Source organism: Pagrus pagrus, assembly GCF_965226575.1.
Source record: "Pagrus pagrus genome assembly, chromosome: 15".
Lineage (NCBI taxonomy): Eukaryota > Metazoa > Chordata > Actinopteri > Spariformes > Sparidae > Pagrus > Pagrus pagrus.
In genome coordinates, this window is record NC_140199.1 from 30856197 (window position 1) to 30862196 (window position 6000).

The following is a 6000-nucleotide window of genomic DNA, read 5'->3' on the forward strand; positions in this document are numbered from 1 at the left end:
CTTATCTTCTCATTCATTATTTCTGTTTTGTATTTTTTTCCCCTTTTTTTCCCCTTACTTCCTTATATTTACTGTTTAATCACTTACTTTTCTACTTATTTTTCATTATTGTTTAATTATTTTCCTATGTTATTGTTTTTTGTTTTTTTTTAATATGTGGGTGAGGTTTTCATATAGTATAAGCCCTTGTGGGTTTCATACCTCCCCTTTGCACATCCCTGTCATGTTGATTGTTCATGTTGTCTTTTTTTTTTTTTTTTAATATTCTTTTTATTTTCATTTTTCATTTAAAGGAAAACAGACATAACAATAACAACAATAGTAACAACACCCCGGCTCAGACACGTAAAATTAAATTAGAAAAGAAAAATACCTGTGACTTTAGTAAGCACACATACACATAGATGAGTGCATAAACAAATATACAGTAAGGCTACCAGTTATTTGTCATCTGTCCTGGTCTCATCCAGGTAGGCAAGGAAGGGGCCCCAAATAGCCAAAAATTTTCCAATTAAATTAGTCCTTGTGAACCTGAGTCTTTCCATTTGTATGGTTGAGGCCATGTCAGCCAACCACCTCTGAAAGCAAGGGGGAGACGTCGACTTCCACTCCAGTAGGATTAGCCTTTTTGCAATAATCATCCCCAGCATCAGAGACTGCTGCATTGCTGCAGGTAGGCTTGCTGTAGTCTGTGAGCAGCCAAAGATTGCAAGTTCAGCCTCCGGTTGGAAGGGTCTCTTATAGGCCTTGGAGAACCAGTCAAATATTTTGTCCCAGAGTCCAGTCAGCAAGGGACAGAGCCAGAAGGTGTGAGACAGTGTGCCCTCCGACACCTTACACCTGTCGCACAGCGGTGAGACAGAAGGAGCGATCTTATGCAGTTTGAGTTTGCAGTAATGAAGACGGTGAACAACTTTGAATTGAATGATGTCTACTGATGTCTGCTGTTAACCGAGCAAGATTGTATCATAGCTAAACATTTCTCCCATGTTTCTGCAGACAGCTCAATGCCTAGCTCTCCCTCCCAAGCCGCCCTCACCCTGTCCGTGACAGCCCCGTTACAATTATCAAACAAACGCACAAATCTGGAAATGAGATGCCTGGAGTCAGGGGGGCTCCTTAAGATGTCGAAAAACACATGCTCCTTAGGGAGAGTTTTGAAATCAGGGATTTTGGATCGAACATAGTCTCTGATTTGCAGGTAACGAAAATGGTGCGAGTGTGGTAACTCAAATTTTGCCCGCAATTTATCAAAAGAAGCCACGTACAAATGCTTTATGGAAGTAAGGCCCCTCTCCCTCCAGGCATGGAAAACTCTGTCTGATGTTGAAGGCATAAAGGAGTGGTTGAAGCAGATAGGTGTATGTACAGATGTCGTTGGCAGACCCAAGGCTTTTCTCACCTGGTTTAAAATTCTAACAGCGTTTTTAACAACAAAACTTTGACTCCTCAAAATGGCTAGCTTCTCTATTTTGCAGAACATCAAGGCAGATAAAGATGATCTGACTACCGAGTTGGCCTCCATATTCAACCAGGAGGGGGCCCCAGGGGCCAAACTGCCTGGAGATTCCAGTTGCCAGAACATCAATGCCCTAATGTTAGCAGCCCAGTAATAATGTCTAAATATAGGTAGACCAAGCCCTCCCTCTGATTTGGCCTTTTGTAAATGGGCTTTTGAGATCCTGTGGTTCTTATAATTCCAAATGTATGACAAAATTATGGAGTCTAGTTCTTTAAAAAAAGCTGATGTGAGGAAAATAGGAAGGTTCTGACAAAGGTAAATGGTCTGCATTTATATACCTGGGAAGGGAGACCATTTTAATCGAGTTAATACGGCCGATCATAGACAGGGGCAAGATCTTCCAAGCCTCTATACTTCCCTTAAGCTTAGCCACAAACTCTGAGAAATTTAATTTGAATAGGAGTCTGGGTTCCCTGGGTATTGTCAGGCCAAGATACGTAAAGTGATCTTTAGCCAACCTAAAAGGGATGTCTTCTAGGAAACCGGGCGTGTAGGTGTTGGAAAGGGGCATAAATTCGCTCTTTGCCCAGTTAATTGTATACCCAGACAGCTTTCCGAAAGAGGTAATCAGTTCTAGCAGAAGGGGAACAGATTTTTCTGGCCTTTTTAGGCCTAATATGACATCGTCTGCGTACAGACTAATGAGCATTTCGGTACCTCCCACCTCCAGACCCACAATTCCCGGATGGGCTCTTATTGCTAAGGCGAGGGGCTCCAGCGCGACAGCAAAGAGGGCAGGCGAGAGAGGGCAGCCCTGCTGTACCGAGCGACGCAAAGGAAATGGTGTCGATCTATCACCATTAGTTAAAATGGAGCACATCGGGTTAGCATATATCAGTCTCACCCAAGACACAAAAGAGTCACCGAACCCAAATCTGCGCAGGGATTCCAACATATATGGCCACTCGACCTGATCGAAAGCCTTGTGTGCGTCTAGAGACAAAATTGCTGCCCCACTGGTATCCATGTGATCAACATACATAATATTAAGAAGGCGTCTGACGTTGGAAAAGGAAAATCTACCGGGGATGAACCCTGTCTGGTCAGGATGAATTATGGACGACAAATACCTATTTAACCGACAAGCTAATATTTTGGTTATTATCTTCCTGTCAACATTCTGGAGTGCAATAGGTCTGTAGCTGCCTGGGTCTGTTTCCTCCCTGCCCTTCTTCAGAATGAGGGAGATATTGGCCTCATAAAGCATTTTTGGTAAGATTTTGTCTCTCTTAGAACTCACCATCATCCTGAGCAAAAGTGGAGCAAGAATGCCACTGAACTTCTTATAAAATTCGCAGCCGAAGCCGTCAGGCCCGGACGCTTTGCCTGATGGGAAGGACTTAATGGCAGAGACTATTTCTTGCAGTGTAAAATCGGAGTCTAGGTCTTCCTTGGCCGCATCACTAAGTTTAGGTGTTTCAAGAGAGTCAAAAAAGTTGGCCAGGCAAGAGTGGGTGGCATCACATTTAGAAGAGTACAGCTTACTGTAAAATTCTTTGAAACGATCATTTATCTCTTTAGGGTCGGTCAACAGGGTGCCTGCCTCAGATTTGATATTGTGAATCGTCCTGGAAGCTTGCACACCTCTCAGCTGCCGCGACAGGAGCCCCACGGGCTTTTCCCCCAGTTCAAAATGTTTTTGCCTCAGTTTCAGAAGAAGGCTGTTGGTTTGTCCTCCTAGAATGCAGTTATACTCATATTTGAGCTTAACTATCTTATTGTAGTCTTCAGAAGACATTGAGGTTCGATATGTCGCTTCATAGGTGGGAAGAGTATTCCTGATTTCTAACAAACGCTTCTCTCTCTCTTTTTTAATGGCAGATTCATAGGAAATTATGTCTCCACGAATAACGGCCTTTAGAGTTTCCCAAAGAGTAGAATCCGACACCTCACCGTTGTCATTGATTTCTATAAAGGTTTTTAGTTTGGTAGTAATAGCTTCCACAAAGTTACCATCGGAGAGCAGCAAAGGGTTAAAGCGCCAGGAGTAGTTTTGTTTAGGGAGAGAAAGGTTTAAGGACATCGACAGGGGACTGTGATCCAAAATTAGTATATTGTGGTATTTAGTATTAGTGACAGAAGGAATTAGACGTGAGTCAATCAAGAAATAGTCTATCCTGCTGTAAGATTTGTGGACATGTGAATAAAATGAGTAGTCCCTGTCCGTAGGATGCTGAATCCTCCAAATATCCACTGCATTCCTAGACTTAATCAAATTGTTCAGGACCTGCACTGACGTAATGTTTGGAGGTGGACGTGACGACATTCTGTCCAAATAAGGATCTAAATAACAATTCAGATCACCTCCAATTATTATATTAGAGTTGGTGGCATCTGGCAACAAATCAAAAACTTTTTTGAAAAAATTAGGATCGTCTACATTCGGACCGTAGATATTCAAAAATATTAATGGAAATGAATTAATAGTCCCAGAAACCATAATGTACCTGCCGTTGGGATCTGTATTGAGGGAGGTAAGTTGAAACGGAATATTTTTCTTGAAAAGAATAGCCACCCCACGAGCGTGAGAGGTAAACGACGACAGATAAACCTGAGATATCCAGCTGCACCGCAATCTACGTTGCTCAGTTGCTCTTATATGAGTCTCTTGCAGGAAAATTACATCTGCAGATAAAGATTTAAGATGTCGGAAAACCTTGTCCCTCTTAGTAACATGACCCAGCCCCTTAACATTCCACGAAACCACCGTGACATCCCTGCCTCCTACTGCTACTCTATCTTGGGCCCCCTGCATACATGAGTAATGAAAGGGATGACATAAACGAGCAAAAGCATATTAACCATTGTAACTTGACTGGCTGAATTAGAGAAAAATCACACAGAAAAACAACTAACACTGACATGTCTGAGCCATATACAAAAACATATCCCCCCCACCCCCACCCCGCCTCGTGCCTACCTGAACCTGGCACGTAGCATCCTACCTTCATCCTAACGGGAGCTGCTGGCGAGTACAGTAGACCCTACTAACTGTGTTACCGCCATCTCCCCTCTCCGCAACATTATATAAACAAACAACTGTATAATACCGCAATAATTAAGTTATTAGAACAAGGAATATGACTTAAACTAGCACCCCAGAGTGAGAGAACATGACATCACTTTAAATGGGCCTTCGTAATGGCAGATGCATGTAAACAATGTACATAGAGAAGTCCCAGTGTTGTGAGCGGTCAAACAGCCGCTTTGAAAAAACAGTTGCCTCACCCCGATGCGGTCATGAGTTGAGTGAAAGATGTTAATGTGGGCTCACTCCCCCTGGCCTGGGTTATTCCTTCCCAGGGACCGCGCTGCCTCGTCCGGGTCCGCGAAGATCGTGGGCGCCTCACCATCCCGGGAGTAAACGAAGAGCTTGGCCGGGTACCGCAGGGTGTGTTTCACACCTCCGTCACGCAGAGCCTGCATCACATCTCGGAAGGCGCGACGCTGGGTCATCACCTCGCTGGTATAATCCGGAAAGATCAGCACCTTACATCCTTTATACTCCAGTGGCTGCTGTCTGCCACGGCGGAGGATTAGTTCTTTATCCTGAAAATGATGGATACGTGCCAGGATGGTGCGCGGTTTAGCTCCGGTGGCCGGCTTCGGTTGAAGGGAGCGGTGCGCCCGGTCAACTTTAACTGGGTGCGGGAAGTGATCAGCGCCAAGCAGCTTGGGAATTAGCCTGGAGACGAACTCGGTGGGTTTACCCTCTTCTTCGCCCTCTTGTATCCCCACGATTTTGATGTTATGTCTCCAGGAGCGGGCCTCCAGATCCTGCACTTTAGCGTGAAGCTGAGTGTTACACTTCGCCAGCTCAGAGTGTCTGGCCTCAAGTGTTAGCATGCGTGCATCAAGCTCAGTAACAGCCTCCTCCTGACTAGCCACACGAGCCTGTAGCTCCGCCTGTGAGGCTGCGAGTGCATGGAACTTGGTCTCGAAAGCATCGAAACGCTCGTTAATGCAGCGCAGGACCGATCTCCCTACACATAGCATAAATCTTGTCTGGTGGTGCGTCCGGCTGGATGGGGGAGTCTTTGCAGGTCTCGATGTTAGCACTAGCACTAGCACTAGCTCTCGTTGCGGCGGTTTGTCCCTCCGTGGTTTTGGGTCTGCTGGGAATGCTCGGTTTCGGCATGCTGCGTTTTCAGCTCAATAAAGTTCTTAAGGAAACATATATATTCACTTTCACAGCTTGTAAGCAAAAAGATGCGGTATTAAAATAGTTTTTCAAAGTAGCGGAAAGGAGCACATGCGAAACACGTGTACATCCTCCACATGCGCACTAGCGCCCCCCATGTTGTCTTTTTATTGATATTGTTTGTGCTAAATAAATTTAAAAAAATAATAATAATCATGTACCCCTAAAGAAGTTTGCTGTCAGGAGTACTAACTCCCCATGGATAGATAAAGAACTGAGAGAAAATATGAAGGAGAGAGATCAAGCAAAACAAATGTCGATTTCATCTGGTCTCAAA